At 44.6% G+C, this 17,527-nt stretch overlaps 1 protein-coding gene across 2 annotated transcripts in view; it reads left to right on the forward strand.

Moving 5' to 3' along the window:
• FOXN3 (forkhead box N3) overlaps positions 1-17,527 on the forward strand; it is a 461,477-nt gene that overhangs the window by 107,092 nt on the left and 336,858 nt on the right. Inside the window, exon 1 of one of the 2 annotated variants that reach the window (XM_030802814.1) lies at positions 16,383-16,415. The exons of the other annotated variant lie outside the window; for it this stretch is intronic. The gene's annotated coding sequence lies outside the window, so the exon portion shown is untranslated. Of the gene's footprint in view, positions 1-16,382; positions 16,416-17,527 lie in introns of those variants that run through there. 2 annotated transcript variants of the gene reach the window in all.

Genomic DNA, 17,527 nt, shown 5'->3' on the forward strand with positions numbered 1-17,527 from the left:
GCAGCAGGAGTGGAGGGCTTGGTTCTCCAGCCCTTAGGACAACTTCTTCCCACCCTCCACCCTCCTTCTCCCTCACTACTTTCTTCTTTTTCTGGTATCTCCTTTGCTCTGGCTTGTCCCGTCCCCTTATTATCTTGTCTTTCAAGATAAGCGTCATCACCTGGTTCTCTGGCAGCTCTTCAACATTAGCCACTTGCATCCTGGAAGAAACAAAGACAGCGATGTCTCTTCCTTTCTACTTCATCTGAAAATGCTGTCAACTTTTCTCTAGGTGTAGGAGAGGGCGTGTGTGTGTGTGTGCGTGTGTGTGTGTGTGTGTAAGAGAGAAAGACAAGGAAAGAGAAAGAGAGATTTAGAATTGATGTAACGGTGGATAGGGTTTTGAGATTAAAAAAAAACTCTGGGAGTTCGAGGCTAGCCTGACCACATGGAGAAACCCCGTCTCTACTAAAAATACAAAAAAATCAGCTGGATGTGGTGACGCGTGCCTGTAATCCCAGCTACTCAGAAGGCTGAGGCAGGAGAATCACTTGAACCCATGAGGCAGAGGTTGTGGTGAGCCGAGATCATGCCATTGCACTCCAGCCTGGGCAACAAGAGTGAAACTCCGTCTCAAAAAATAAATAAATAAATAAATAAATATAAAAATGAAAACAAACTCAAAAAATGGTAGCATTGGAAACATAATGGGCTGGGTGCAGTGGCTCATCTCATGTCTGTAATCCCAGCACTATGGGAAGTTGAGGCAGGAGGATGGCTTGAGCTCAGGAGTTCGAGACCAGCCTGGGCAACATAGCGAGCCTTTGTCTCTACTAAAAAAACAAAACAAAACAAAAAAATTGGCTGGGCATGGTGGTGCACACCTGTAGTCCCGGCTGCTCAGGAGGCTGAAAGCTATGATTGGGCCACTGCATTCCAGCCTGGGCAACAGAGCGAGATAGTGTCGTGAAAAATAAAAAAAAAAGAAAGGGAAGAAAAGAAGCAGGATGGGACTGTGGAAATCACATTTGGGAAGTGGTCTGGGGAAGCTGTGACTGCCTAGTTTCTTTCTTTCTTTTTTTTTTTTTTCTGAGATGGAGTCTCACTCTGTCATCCAGGTTGGAGTGCTGGAGTACAGTGGCGTGATCTTGGCTCACTGCAACCTCTGACCCCCGAGTTCAAGCGATTCTCCTGCCTCAGCCTCCCAAGTAGCTGGGATTACAGGCACCTGCCACCGCATCCGGCTAATGTTTGTATTTTTAGTAGAGATGGGGTTTCACCATCTTGGCCAGGCTGGTCTTGAACTCCTGACCTCATGATCCATCCGCCTCAGCCTCCCAAAGTGCTGGGATTACAGGCATTAGCCACCACACCCGGCCTAGTTTCTTTCTTATATTTCACTCTTATCACTCTTGACATGTGAAAGTCTGCCCCCACACCACCTGACAGTACTTGCTTCACAGTTCCAACGCGGATCAGAACATGCCACCCCAAAATATGTCTCTTCGACTTACTGATTATTTTGAGCTGAAGGCAGTTGAGAAACAGCAGTTGCAGGGTAGGGCTCTCTGTCCTGCCCCTTTTTACCTAAAAGCAAAGCATAAATTTGCCATGAGAAAGATGGCCTCCCCATACCGGGAAGAGGAGAACATTCCTATCATTGGAGATAGGGAGCAGATGCTGAGATGAGTCTGTACAAACACACCTTACTAGAATAACTCTTATCTTCCATGGGTTTCCCTCATATATTTCCCACAATTTTCTGCCCCTAGCCCAAACCCTCTTTTCCTTTGTCTTGTCCAATCTCCACAGTTTACTTCTCTTTGTTAAAATGGTATATTTAACTGCTTCCTTATGGTTTTCACGTCTTTCTATAAAGCCCCTCTCCCTACCCTATGCCGTGTAAAAATGTTAACATCAAATAATTATTTGTATGCATTTTCTACTTATCTTTCATCGGTTCAATTCACAAGTCCCAGGCATAGAACCTGGAGAAAAAGTCCCTTCCCCTTCAGTTCCCAAGCTGCTGGTCATACTGCCCCTCACTATGGCTTCATGTCCTGCTCTGGAGGGCCACAGAGAAAGTCATTTGTTGTAGGGAAAGAGCTGAGAACAGGGGTGTGCCCTCTGAGAAAGCAGCAACCTGTCCTTTTTGCCTCTAAGGGTCCATACTTATGGGTTGGCCATGTCCCCACCCAAATCTCATCTTGAATTGTAGTTCCCATAATCCCCACGCATCATGAGAGGGACTAGGTGGAGATAAGTGAGTCAAGGGCAGTTTGCCCCATCCTGTTCTTGTGATAGTGAGTTCTCATGAGATCTGGTGGTTTTATAAGAGGCTTCCTCCTTTGCTGGGCACTTATTCTTCTTGTTCCTGCCATTATGTGAAGAAGGACCTGTTTGCTTCACCTTCCACCATGATTGTAAGTTTCCTGAGGCCTCCCCAGCCCTGCAGAACTGTGAGTCAGTTAAACTTCTTTTCTTTATAAATTACCCAGTCTCAGGTATGTCCTTTTAGCAGTGTGAGAATGGACTAATACAATACTCTTCATATCAGGACTGCAAAAACCTCACTGAGCACAGGTTAATTCAGGTGCAGTCCTGTAGGGGGTAACCTCAAGGCTTCAGGGCAAATTGGTCTTGGAGTGAATGTGAGTTATAATGTGAGTTATAAACCAGGCAGGTCGGCTGGATGCAGTGGCTGGAGCCTGTGAGACCAGCCTGGGCAACACAGTGAAACCCTATCTCTACAAAAAAGTTTTTAAAGTTAGCTGAGTGTAGTAGTGCACGCCTGTAGTCCTAGCTACTCAGGGGGCTTAGGTGGGAGGATTGCTTGAGCCCAGAGGTTGAGGTTGCAGTGAGCCTTGATTATACCATTGCACTGCAGCCTAAGCAACAGAGAGAGACTGTCTCAAAAACAAACAAACAAACAAGCAAACAAAAAACAAAACAAAAAAAAGAAATACACCAAGCAGGTCTTTTGAGATGATTGGAATACGAGTTGGGGAACCTTCTGGACACTCATGAATGCCTGTATTGGTCAGTCATACACTTTTGTGGAACAGGAGAAGAAGCCTTTTGGAAGAGGCAGGGGGTGATGAATTTGGTTACTGTTTTCTTTTTTTTTTTTAAGATGGAGTCTCACTCTGTCACAAAGGCTGGAGTGCAGTGGTGCGATCTCAGCTCACTGCAACTTCTGCCTCCCGGGTTCAAGTGATTCTCATGCTTCAGCCACTCAAGTAGCTGGGATTTACAGGTGCACACCACCACGCTTGGCTAATTTTTGTATTTTTAGTAGGGCCGGGTTTCACCATGTTGGCCAGGATGGTCTTGAACTCTTGACCTCAAGTGATCCGCTGGCCTCGGCCTCCCAAAGTGCTGGGATTACGGTGTGAGCCACCGCGCCCAGTCTGGGTAGTCTTTTCAGCCTGTAATCTGTGAACTCTGACAATGTCCTGTTGCTCTGAGTGTGACTGTGCTTATGGTTCCTCTGAGAGTCGAGGTGGAGTTACCCACCTCCTTCCCACACTGGTCTCATGTGTGAATGGAGCTGTGTGCTGGGGAGATGCACAGTCAAGTTAGAGGGCAGCTTGGGTCCTGGAGTTGCAATGGACACACACCCCTCTCTGCTTAGCTGTGGCTGCCCTCAGTGCATATGCAGGGCTGGCTCCCTGGAAGATCTGACTTCCTCTGGTTCTATAGCTGTCATAAGATTTATTCAGAATCCCTCTTATGAGTTTTGGAGCTGAAGCTATTCTCAAACCAGTCACAGATTCTGCTTGTTAAGAGAAGCAATGTACACAGAATATCGGCAGTTAGGAGGCATGCGTGGGTTCCAGTCCCAGCCCTACCACTCACTGGCAGTGAGACCCTGTGCAAGCCACTCAGCCTCCCTGTGAGCCTCAGGGTCTTCATGTGCACCATGGAGGAATTCTCCTTCCTGCCTCCTGCTTTTCTCAAATCTTCCCCCATGGTGAGAGGCCTCTGCCAGGAGGAGGTCTGCCTGCTGATTTCTATCCGCGTCTCATCCATGTGGGTTCTATGGGGAGGAAGGGGGAATCCCATTAAGCTGACTGGTGAATGAGAGCTGGGAAACATGGGGAATGCCCTTTTCCATGACGTCCATACTTGCATGACAGGATAAAACTGGATCATTTTGAAATCTCAAAGAAGTCGTTTCTTCAGATTAAGACTATTTATATCAAATGTAAGCAAACAATTCATTGGTGTCCTTGAGGATGATGGTTGGCACTTTACAGTTTTCATTAAAAGTTAAACTCTTCATTCAGCAAATATTTCACTGCCCATTATGTGTCCTGTACTGGGATACAGCAGGGAACGAGACAGACCAGATCCTTGCCCTTTTGGGGCTGGCATCCTCGTGGGGAGATGGACAATGAGTGAAATAAATAATGTATATAGGCTGGGCATGGTGGATCATGCCTGTAATCCCAGCACTTTGGAAGGCTGAGGCGGGCAGATCACCTGTGGTTAGGAGTTCGAGACCAACTTGGCCAACATGGCGAAATCCTGTTTCTACAAAAAATATAAAAATAAGCCAGGCGTGGTGGCGGGCACCTGTAATCCCACCTATTCGGGAAGCTGAGTCAGGAGAATCGCTTGAACCCAGGAGGTGGAGGTTGCAGTGAGCTGAGATCATGCCACTGCACTCCATCCTGGGCAGTAGAACAAGACTCCATCTTAAAAAAACAAGCAAACAAAAAACAACAAAAAAAACTGTATATAATTTGCAAATAGTGGTAAGTGCTATGGATAAAGATGAAGCAGGCAACAAGGTCCAGGAGATGCAAGCATGGGTGCTGTAACTTTGACCCAGAGGGCAGGGCAGATTCCCTCACTGATGGAGGGGAGAGAAAGTGGCAGGTTGATGCTCAGCCAGTCTGGAGGTGCTGATGGGGACCTGGTCCAGTCCAAGACTATCAGGGAGGTCAGGGTGGGTGGAATGGAGTGAGAGGGAGGCAAGTAGGAGATGAGCTCAGAGCAGTATCAGTGGGGGTGGGGCGGGGGCTGGGGGTGGATAGCAGGTGATGTAAAACTGGTGGGAGTGTGTCCAGGGAGGTGATATGACATCCCTCCATAGGGCCAATCCATAGCGATTGTTTTATTCTTTGCTACATGCAAAGCCTGTCATGTGGAAGGCAGGAATGGCCTAAAATCATAAGGGCACAGTGGTGCTGTTCCAGATCCTGTTTCTCAGTGCGTGGGCCCAGGGCCAGCAGCACTGGCATCCCCTGAGTGCTTGTTAGAAATGCAGAATCTCAGCCCTACCGCACACCTGCTGGATCAGAACCTGCATCTCACAGGGCCTGCAGGTGATCCATGGCCCACGAACGTTGGAGAAGCAATGGTCTGGAGTCTTCTGTGACTTTGGGCATCAGAAGCCCTGGGGGCTGCTCAAAACATGTCTACTTCATTGCCTGCTGGCCTCAGTTTTCTTGTAGTTTCACGTGCAAGGAGATGAGAATGATGCTGACATTACCTGCTCTGCCCAAGCTCTTCTGCTTTTCTGAGCGAGTGCCACTTTCAACACCGCCTTCCCCATCCATCAGACCAATCTCTCTCTGGGGTGGTGTAGACTGGGAAGGTGCCTCTGGGAGCTGATACTCTGGCTCTGTGGAATTTCTAGGCTGTCTTTCTTCAGTGTGCTCAGAGAAGATGTTCTTTCCTCATAGTAGAGTATTACAAATGTACAAAGTGTATATTGTGACAGGGAACGGTGCTGCCTTCTCTGTGTGCACATAATGCCACTCCTCCATTCAGCAGGGCATATGCTTTGAGCTGAGCCACAAGCCTGGTGATTCACCTATAGGCCAAATTCCCATCATTTATTGCCAGGTCCCTTATGGGCCCAGTGGTTCCAGATGCGGAAGGCTGGTTGCCTTCGAGGGTAGATGGAAATGCCTGTTTTCATGACAAGCACAGATGTTGCATTGTATTGACTGGTTTATGCTAGGATCGGGCATCATATAGTCAGCCCACCCTCCCAAAACAAAACACACAGCCCTGTGGCCTGGGTACTGAGCCTGAAGTTTCCAGGTCTAACTATTTGGCTTAACTATTATTAACTCCTGAGGGACTTTGGGTGGCTCACTTTCCATGTGTGAATATCAGGCTGCGTATTGATAAAACAGTTACAATCATTTCTACTTCACAAGTTATTGAGGCTTCATTATCTAAATGCTTTTGGGAGCTGTCCTTAAATGTGTGATTTCCAGGCTTACGTCACTACATACTAGAGTACCTTTTTTTTTTTTTTTTTAATGAGTGTGAAATCGTCTCCCTCCTTCTGTTCATTTAGACCGCAGCATTGATGAGCAGGTAGTGGCAAATGCCTCTTCATATTACTCACAGATTACTGTGGGTTAAGAAATAAACTGGGCATTGACCTTTCCTTGCTGTTTCTGAATTAGTCACACACTTCTCATTGTTTGTGTATGTCAGCAGCATGACCTAAATAAAGTTAGAGTTGATCTCTTTCAGAATATATTTTGGATTTCTCCTTACAATAAAATTAAGGCAAGTTGATGTATGGTTTGCAATCAAATAGAAAGACCTTTTCAGCAAAGCCCTGGCTCAACGGTGGAGTGATTATTGAACACTGGTTTCTAGTTGTGTCCAAATTCTCAAATTTCTCAAGTGTTACCTGGCCTGCTAAGGACTCTAATAGAAAGCAGTCTCCATTTGTCACTGCCATTTTCCATTGGTGGGGCAACTCGATAGCTCCGATTGCCTGCATCTTACCTTACCACCTTGGAATTCCAGATTAGCCCAATGCTTACTGTTTTCAGGTCTCTGCCATTATGCTGTTAGGTGGCTTTCTAGGCTAAACTGATCGACTGCTTAATCAGCTGCTGTCCACGCTGTGTAGAGCGGATGGGTTCAGGGACAGTGTTTCATTAGCTGTGTAATGTTAGGCAACCTACAGACTAAAGCAAATAACTATACAACAATAACAACAACAACAACAACAACTAAAACTCCCTCAGTCATGCTGCATCTCTGATCTAGTTTAGGCTGCAGAGGTAAGATTTGACCATCATAACTCAGCTAGGCAGAAACCACATGGGGAACTAATTCACGGAGCATGCATCTTTTTCAATTCTTTATCCCACCATATGTTGTATTTTGCTGACCAGGATGGAGATCATTCTCATTCTGCATCTCTGGGATGCATGAAGTTCTGTTGGGGAAGAAAGTACTCATGACAAGCTTCATGTCTGGTTTAGAAGTTCCTAGGTGAGTGGGGAATGGATCCAAGACCTCTGGGCGTCAGGTCTCCAGACAGGACTAACTGGGGTTGGGGAAGTGGTAACAGCTGGTCCTGTGGGCCGTGGTTGCTGTTAGAGGGAGTTGCGTTTGGTAATCGTGGTAAGATTGTGATGTGTCATCTTACAAGAAGTCTATACCAAGAAGAATGTCTTTGCTAACCACTGTGAAGCCACTCCTCAGAGATTCTCCTAGATTTGTAGCTTTAATTAGGGTTAAAATCTGGACTTCGTTGGTGGGGAAGTGGTAGAGACTTAGGTGCCTGGAATGGGCTGTTCTGGACACTCTCCTCCTGCAGGGCTGTGGTTCTGGGCCTTACTGTGGCCTTCTCTAATGCCCCTAGGAAGCACACAGCTCTACACAAACTGGGGCAGATTGAAGAATTAGTCCATTGGGAATTATTGCCAGTATGGATCCAGAAGAAAGGCTATTGTTTTGTTCTCCCATCTCACCAACAAGGAGGTAAAAGATTGCTCACTTCTCTCACAAGCCTTGCCATCCACTTCCCATTTCCAAATACATAGAAATAAAAACATTCAGTGTTTGGATTTACCCCATGGCAATGCAGCCGTCCTGCAAACACATGGGTTGGATTCCTGACACGTGCCTGGGAAAGTGAGCTAGCATAATGCTATGGATTTTGGTCTTCTGGGGGTTGGTGTCCCCTGAATGCACATGAGTGGATTAGCAATGCACGTGACTACTTGGTTTGTATATTCTCTGGCTGAGTGACCCAGTTCCTGGCCCAGGAACAGGATGAGCAAAGCTAACTGGGTACCGTCAGGGAACCCTCCCAGCTGGGGCATGGGGGCACCTGCCTTCCTAGTCCAGGGTGCAAACAAGTGTCAGAGCAAGGTGAGGAGGAGAATCTCTGCTGTCCATTTGGCTCTAGTCATTTCCTTTGTAGCTATGTAGATAAATAGAAGTAAGGGGCAAATCCTATGGGCTTGATATTAGAGCCTATTTCATGGCGTCGCATCTGTCTTTGGAAGCAGCCATTGTGTGTGATCCTCTGACTTTTCCTCCAATTGCTAACCATCTTGAATATTTTAGAAACCCTCTTATGTGTTAATATGCCCGGTGAGACAAGCATCATGATTTCTCCTTCACCAGTGACCAAACAGAGCTGCGGAGTTGTCAAGTGATGTAGTGAAAAAAATCACACACTTGTAACCGAGCCAGGCTGTGCCAGAAGCCCAGTCCCTGACTCGGTCCTACTGTTGTCTCTCAGATGGGGAAGTGGCTCTATCTGTAAAACGTGTGGTTGCTATGAATTACCGGTGTTGGTAAGGAGAATTGGAAGCATTCTCATTTCTAGATTACCTTTCAAATATTCAAATTCATGCACCAGTAGCATATGGCTAGAACTTTTATTTTTTCACTCAGATGTCTTCCAATGTGCTTCATTGAATTTGAAATCCACACCAGGTTTGAATTTTGAAAATGCCAACTGTATACTAACTGAATGTGAGAAATGAAGAAAACTTTCATAAATGTTTTTTTAAAAATAAATGGTGATTTATTTTTCTGTGTTCAGATAAACCAGCTGTATGGGTTTTTTTTTTTCTTCATTTTGGTTGATTTGCATTCTTGATAATTCTAGGAGGAACAATGTTTCCAGTGTATTCTTAGCTAATTTTCTGCAAAAGAGTTTGCAGTAGCACATATCAGACATTAAAGAAAAATGGGTCATGGAGTTTCTTTGGGCCACCTCTGCTGGCCAGGAGCTTTGGGTGGAGGGAGGAGCCTTTGTCGTCTTCAAATGGCTGTGTCTGCTGTGTCCTCTCAGCAAAATTCTGATTCAGAAATGATCTGATTCCTTTTTCTTCCCTCTTGGAGCTGAGTTTAGTTTGTAGGTGCCATTCAATGCTTTTGTTTCTCACCAGGTAAGAGATTTTCAAATACTTCAGAACTCAAAAAAGAGGGCTTTTATCTGCTTGGTTTTCCTCAGTTGCAGAGAAAATAAGTCTGAAAGTTTGTGTTTTGCATGACCTCTGTCAGAGACACCAACATAGAGTGGAAAGAACATTGGCCTGGAAGTCAGAAACTGCCCCATAACGCGTGGCCCAGGAGCCGTTTCCCTAAAGTCACCTGCAGCTCTAAGAGCTTCACAGTCCTTGGGGTGACCTCTTGTGAGACACCTTCTTCTTCTTTCCCCCCAACACATATTAAAATACACCATACTCCCCATGAAATATAATTTATACACTGTACATCTTCAAATCTAAGTCACCATCAGTTGTAAACTATATCATAATTTTATGCACCACTAAGAAGAAAAAATGCTGCCTAATAGATGCACTCATTTCAGAGGATTCCTATGTAGAAAAACTGCAGTTTATAATTGGTGAAATATATGATGAGGTCAGTTGCAATCGGGTAGTTGAGATAATGCCAAATGTTGTCAATTTTTTATAAAAATGATCTATTTCTAACATGGACAGAGCTAAAATACCCAAGTACCTGCTACCCAACTTTGGCAGAGCTCAACATTTGCTTCAAATATTTTTTTAAAAATAAAATAAAACATTGAAGACATAATTGAAGACCCCGGTCCTTCCCTAATCCTGCACCTTGTCTCTCCTTCAAGCTCCCATGGAAAATCCATCTTGAGTTTGGTGCCTGTCATTCCCATGCATGTTTGTAAATTTTGACTGTATGTCTTTATATCCATTAAAAACATACATTTAGTGTTTTTATTTTTTATTTTTATTTTTTGTGGTGGAGTCTTGCTTTGTCGCCCAGGCTGGAGTGTGGGATCTAGGCTCACTGCAACCTCTGCCTCCCGGGTTCAAGCGATTCCCCTGCTCAGGCCTCCCGCGTAGCTGGGATTACAGGCTCATGCCACCACGTCTGGCTATTTTTTTTTAATTTTTAGGAGAGACGGGGTTTCGCCATGTTGGTCAGGCTGGTCTCGAATTCCTGACCTCAGGTGATCCAACTGCCTCGGCCTCCCAAAGTGCTGGGATTACAGGTGTGAGCCATCGCGCCTGGCCGTATTTAGTGGTTTTGTTTGTTTGTTTGTTTTTTTGAGATGGAGTTTCACTCTTGTTGCCCGGTCTGGAGTGCAATGGCGAGACCTGGGCTCACTGCCACCTCTGCCTCCCAGGTTCAAGCGATTCTCCTGCCTCAGCGTCCCCATATTTAGTGTTTTAAAAACCCTGCTAGCTTTCCACCAGTGTCCATTCCCTGTTCTTCCTTTGAATAGTAGAACCCCTGAGCTTCATGCGGACAGCTTCTGCCAGCGATGGCTCATGACTTAACTTCTGGCTGATGGATGCATGTGGAATGGATGGTACACCCTCTGGATTTTTCCTTTAAAATGAAGGAGCAAACCCTTCATATCCTCTCTCCTCCTTCCTTCTGATTAAGACAGGGTCAAGGTGGTTGTGAGCTACTTATGACTATGTAGAGGTGGGAAACAAACTAGGGAATACTGGAGCAACAAGGTAGAAAAACCCTTGGTTTCTGACTTCACAGTGCCAGCTCGTCCACTCCCGACCTGACTGCCTGTCATCGTGAGCTGCTGTGTGAGAAGTAAACAAACCAACAAACGTATTTTATTTATTTTTATTTAATAAACGTATTATTTGTTCTCTACTAAAACAGCCACACACAAAAAGTTCCAACTAATTTAAGTGGTTTATGTTTTGATCATGCACATTACTAGTGACTTCTTGTATTAAAAACTTTATTTTTTCTTAAGGATTAGCATAAGATACATGTGTACAGTTGAACATTTCCTCAGATTTAGAAAAAGGAAAAAATACATCTTACCGCTTCCTCGATGGCTAGATATCTGTGTCCCATCCTCCAGGCGACACGATCCCATGGAGGGCACATTAATCTGAGCCCTTCACTGTCTTCCATGCAGAGATATAGCGAGTTCATGCATGCTGAGGACAGTTAGCTACTCAGTCCCCAACAGGAGACATTTAAAGCAAACGTCACTGTGATAATTTCAGAATGAAAAGGAAACGTTTCCATTCGTAGGAGAATTTCCTTCCCGACTCCTGCCTGAGCATCTGTGGAAGCATCCTCAGAGTGAGGCCTTCCTGGTCAAGTTCCCTCCTCTGGGAGTCTGCCCCGTGACTCCCACGCCTGCACGACAAACTGCAGGATGGCTGCTCCACGAAAAAAGCCACCTCTCACCAGCCGGCAGGGCCAGGTCAGGGTACCAGGCTGGTTACAATACTTGCTTTCCGCGGAGTGGATAAGCGGCCCAGAGGGTAACAAGAACCATCTCCATTTTTTCCCTGTCCCTTTTTCCAGCCCCAATGCTGTTGGATAGGGGCACACCCCCAGCATGGTCTTGATCTCACAGGTCAGCTCGGCTTCTGGCCTTAAAGGCAGGTCTTTTCTTTGGTTTCCCTCTCAAAGGGCACTTGAAACAGAGTGGTGAAGGTCCCTGACCTCTCCTATTGAATAAGGCTGGTGTCATCAGTCTTGATCATGCCGGATGCCCACTGACCTTGGGTGAAGCTTCTCCCAGTCTCTCCTTGCATTAAGAATTGGGTTTTCAGGTGAGTGGTCCTCAGACTTCTGCAATTGATTCATTGTCTCAGTGCAAAGATCACAGGAGCCTCTTAGGCCGTCTGTGCCGATGACTTCCAAACACACGACGGCGGCTCATGGAAGGAGTGGGAAGGAGAGCACTGCGCTGGGTGAGAGTTGGCAAGCTGAGTTCTGTTGAAGAGTGCCCGTAAATGAAATTCATGGTGTAAAAAACCCAAGCTGGCTGGGTGCGGTGGCTCACGCCTGTAATCCCAGCACTTTTGGAGGCAGAGGTGGGCGGATCACAAGGTTAGGGGATTGAGACCATCCTGGCTAACACAGTGAAACCCCGTCTCTACTAAAAATACAAAAAATTTAGCTGGGCCTGGTGGCACGTGCCTATAGTCCCAGCTACTTGGGAGGCTGAGGCAGGAGAATTGGTTGAACCCAGGAGGCAGCGGTTACAGTGAGCCGAGATCGAGATCGCACCATTGTACTCCAGCCTGGGCTACAGAACAAGACTCTGTCTCAAAAAAAAAAAAAAAAAAAAAAAAAAAAAAAAAAGAGAAGCAGCCAGACAGAATAGGAGAATATATTTGCAAATTGTATATTTGATAAGGGATAAATATCCAGAATACATAGAGAACTCCTAAAAGAACAATCTAATTCAAAAATGGGCAAAGGACTTGAGCAGATAATTCTCCAAGGAAGATATACAAATAGCCAGTAGGAGTGTTAAAAAAAAATGCTCAATGTCACTAATCACTGGGGGGAAATGCAAATCGAAATTACAGTGAGATACTGCCTCATACCTATTAGGATGGCTAACATTTCAAAAAAAAAAAAACCAAACAAACAGGAAATAACAAGTGTGGTGAAGATGTGGAGAAAATGGAACCCTTGGACACTGTTGTAGGAATGTAAAGTGGTACAACTACTGTGGAAAATAGTATGGCAGTTCCCCCCAAAAATTAACATAAAATTACCATGTGATCCAGCAAGTCCACTTCTGGCATATTCCCAAAAGAACTGAAAGCAGGGTCTCAGAGATATTTATACATCCAGGCCGGGCACAGTGGCTCACGCCTGTAATCCCAGCACTTTGGGAGGCCGAGGCAGGTGGATCACCTGAGGTCAGGAGTTCGAGACCAGCCTCAACATGGAGAAATCCCGTCTCTACTAAAAATACAAAATTAGCCGGGCATGGTGGTGCATGCCTGTAATCCTAGCTACTGGGGAAGCTGAGGCAGGAGAATTGCTTGAACCTGGGAGGCAGAGGTTGTGGTAAGCCAAGATGGCGCCATTGCACTCCAGCCTGGGCAAGAAGAGTGAAACTCTGTCTCAAAAAAAAATTTTAAAAAAAGATATTTATACATCCACGTTCATAGCAGTATCATTCACAATAGCTATAACATGGAAGCAACTCAAGTGTCTATCGACAGATGAATGGATAAATAAAATGTGGTATATCTGTACGGTGAAATATTACTCAGCCTTAAAATGAAGAAAATTGGCCGGGCGCGGTGGCTTATGCCTGTAATCCCAGCACTTCGGGAGCTGAGGCAGGTGGGTCACCTGAGGTTAGGAGCTCTAGAGCAGCCTAGCCAACATGGCGAAACCCCATCTTTACTAAAAAATACAAAAATTAGCTAGGTGCGGTGGTGGGCGCCTGTAATCCCGGCTACTCGGGAGACTGAGGCAGGAGAATCACTTGAACCCGGGAAGCGGAGGTTGCAGTGAGCTGAGATTGCGTCATTGCACTGCAGCCTGGGAGACAAAGCAAGACTCCATCTCAAAAAAAAGAAATAAAATTCTGACACACGCTACAACATGGATGAACCTGGAGGACGTTATGCTGAATGAAATAAGGCAGTCACAAAAAGGCAAATATGCCATGGTTCCACTTTTATGAGGTAGAAGAGTCAAAATCATACACACAAAGTAGGATGATGGCTACCAAGGGCTGGGGTCGGGGGAGTGGAGAATGGGGAGTAATTGTGTGCTAGGTACAGAGTTGTAGAGATGGATGGTGGTGATGGTTGCACGTCATTATGAATATATTTAATACCACTGAACTATACACTTAAAAGTGGTTAAGATGGTAAATGTTATGTCATCTGTATTTTACCACAATAAAAACATTGCAGGGTGTACGGGGATGACAGCCAGCATCTGGAATGGCTTACTTCCTTAGGGAGGCTAAATATAATAATTACTGCTGCTCCCAATCCCCCTTTCACTTCCAAAGCCCAAGGACCCCCCCAGGTATCTTTCCACTCCAGGGCCCTCTCTGAGGAGTGGTGTCAGGACTTGGGCTGGCAGGCCTGGGAAGGAAGGTGGGGCGGGGTGTAGTGAGCAGGCTGAGATGATCTGCTTTGGGAGCTCTTGCTGCTCTCAGCCTAAAGCCTTGGGAGAAGAGAATGGGTGGGTGAGGTCAAAGAGGAGGATTTGCCTAACTTCCACCACCAGCCATAGTTAATCCCCAAACCAATTAATCTGATACTTAGTACTTAGTATCTATCCTTTTATAACTATTGTTAACTCTAGTCAAATACTTTTTTTTTTTTTTTTTTTGAGACGGAGTTTTGTTCTTGTCGCCCAGGCTGGAGTGTAATGGTGCCATCTCAGCTCACTACAACCTCCGCTTCCCAGGTTCAAGAGATTCTCCTGCCTCAGCCTCCCGAGTAGCTGGGATTACAGGTGCCCACCACCACACCCAGCTGATTTTTGAATTTTTAGTAGAGACGGGATTTCACCACGTTGGCCAAGCTGTTCTCGAGCTCCTGACCTCGTGATCCACCCACTTCGGCCTCCCAAAGTGCTGGGATTACAGGCAGCCAACTGCATTGTGAGCATGCTTAGTAGCAGCACGGCCCCTACAGAGAACATTGGATCGGGTGACCTAGGTGAGGTCTGACACTTACCTTGTGGCCTCGGACCAGTTGCTGATTTTTGGAGCCTCAGTGTATCTTCTGTGAAATGAGATTGGTGATACCTGCCAAGCTAATTCGTGGAACTCTCATGACAGTCAAATGAAATAACCTATGTCAAAATGCTTTCTGATACTAGAGGAATGTAAGGGCATTGATAATGGCAGAGTTTGAACTTGAAGCAAATAAGAGGCAGAAATGTAAAGTTAATGGAAGGGACTGCAGTTTTCATTGCTGTGGTTCTGCCTCTGAAGTTTACGAGTACTGGTCGTGATTAGTTAAAAGGTAATCCTTACCTGCCCTGCTAATACTTGAAGACTAGGTTTTCTACTGGACCCTAACATCTTTTTGAGATTGCTTTTAAAAAGTGATGAATTTCTTTAACCAGTAAGGTGTGTATATATCCATTTCCTGTTCTGCTTTATTTTAGGAGTGAATTTATTATTATTATCATAGTAAATAGGCAAGCATGTTTCAATTTAGGAAAATAACAGGAAAAGTTTGCTCATTTTTTCTAGGCTAATTTTGCCATAATCCCCACAAATAAAGTAGTGGTTTCTTTAAAATATGCCAGTTGAGGGTCACAGAGCTGCACTTTTAAAGCCTACAATTGATTGTTTAGTGCGAAAATTGTATTCAAGTGAAACACATCAGCATGCAAATCTAAAACGTGGCCATTTTCATCTAGATTGAATATTATCAACCAGCCCAAGGGATATGATGTAATTAAGATTTTGAACAGCTTACTTTTGTCTACGGTGATGAGTATAACCCCAATATTTAAAGCGGCTTACCAGTTGAATAATGAGAAGGTGGCCCAGTGCACCAATAACCATACATTTTGGCTTTTAGGTGCAGTGGAAGAGTTTGACTTTTCTCCACAGGTCCAAGCATTGATAAGGGCAGAGAGATGAACTTGAAGCAAAAAAGAGAATGTTCAAATTCCAGGAAAATCACAATTTCTTTCTGAATAATGGCAGATTTCCATCTCATTGCCTACTCACTCATTTTAATACCTTCTTGCATGGGTTTAGGAATAAAGACCTAGTGGGGACAGATGAATCCCTTGTTAAGGGTTTATGCTTTTGCCTAATTAAAACTATTGGGTTTATAGCCTGCTAATGCAGCTCTACTTGGAAGGGAGAACAACTCTTAGCTTGGATCCACTTCAGAAAGTTTGCAAGGCCTCCCTCTGCCTTTCAGAGAACTGAGAAGGTACATTTCTGATAGCATCTTTATTCTGGTGCAATTCCAGGATAACTGTTCTTCTTAGGGGAGACAAGATGCTCACCTTTTCTGTCCTTTCCACACCGTTTTAAAAGAAAGACAAAGTTCTTTATTTCTCCCAGGAGAAGTTCAGGAAAGGATCCATTGCAGAGCTGTACCACCTTAAGCAGACAGCCGGCAGGCTAGGTTGGTACCACGGCTCATTTCAGCCATCCGTATTTTCAGGTGTACCATATGTATTTAGTACATCATTTGATAATGCTAAAAAAATATTAAAGCAGTGTGAGACTAAAGGAGAAAGAAGATGAATGTTAGCATTCCCCTGGGGTTCATGGGTGAAGGAATTAACACAGCGTGGCACTCTACCCTAGCTGTGTTTGTTTCCATGGCAACAGCTACGTACATGTTTCAGACTATCTACAGTGACACAGTTGCAGAAATAGTAGCTTGCAGGTTTCTGATATCGCATCAGTGGACAGGCGGCATGCACTATATTAAGTAAGTGTAAAAGAATTTAAAATATAGCTCTGGATTCAGATGTGTATTAGCTCAACCAAACGATGTGTCGGGGGTTGCGGCATTCCCCTTCTGCATGATGGCAAAATCTGGGCAAAGTTGAAAGTTGCAAGATTCCAGTCAAACAATTGTCCTTGCTTGGGTAAATATCCTCAAATGAAAAAAATGTGAGTTACAAAGGTAAGAGAATGGCCTTGGCAGATGACATATCAAAGAAGGATATTGTTAATGAAGCTATTTTTTTTTTTTGGAGGGGGGTAGTGATGGATAAGAAATGAAAGCTTTGGTTGGAAATAGCTGAGTCTTAAAGCAAATCGAATGTGCAACAGAATCTTTTTAACAGCTGCTGAGTTTATGGCAACTAAGGTCTTTGAATGTATCACTGTAGAAATTGCTTTTATATCAGAATGATCAGGTGAGGAGCAGAGAGGTTGATTAGGTGTGCAGTTAAGGGGAAATCGGGGCTCCATTGTCTTTTCTGAAAGCTTATGTAAATATCTCATTCTCTCCAAGCTGACCCTGGTTTGTCTTTGACATTTGCTGCTACTTTTTAGTACCATTTGCTGGTATCTGTGTTGATCTCATGCTGCCACATGTAACCTTATATGACTTCAGTGTTGGTTACAGAGCAACCAAGTAAAGATGATAGACTTTGTAAGTGTGTGACTTTGCAACCAAATTGTACAGTAATTTAGGAGGAGTGTTCAAATGAGTATTTATTTGCCTGCTAGACCCCTACTTTTGAATAGCAGCCTAGGTATTAGGTTAATGGATTTCAATGTGCACGTTGTGATTGTGGAAGCTTTCAAGTATCTTGTAGTTCAATTTCCACTGAGTTTTTAATGTCAAAAATTTTTTTATTTATGCCCATTATTCGATTTAAGCCTACATTTACCTCATAGTTTTATTATTCATGTATCAGTGAAGAGAATGTAAAATGGCATGGTAATTTAAGCTAATCTATTCATTTGAAGAAGGTTAGTTTTCCGACCATAGGTGGACTTTTAGAAAAAGCGATGCAGACAGCTCTTTGGGCTGTATGAGACTATTTTTTTATGTGCACAGGGAACTATCTACAGTATGTACTGCATATT

The sequence above is a fragment of the Nomascus leucogenys genome, chromosome 22a (genome assembly GCF_006542625.1).
Source record: "Nomascus leucogenys isolate Asia chromosome 22a, Asia_NLE_v1, whole genome shotgun sequence".
In the NCBI taxonomy this organism is placed as follows: Eukaryota; Metazoa; Chordata; class Mammalia; order Primates; family Hylobatidae; genus Nomascus; species Nomascus leucogenys.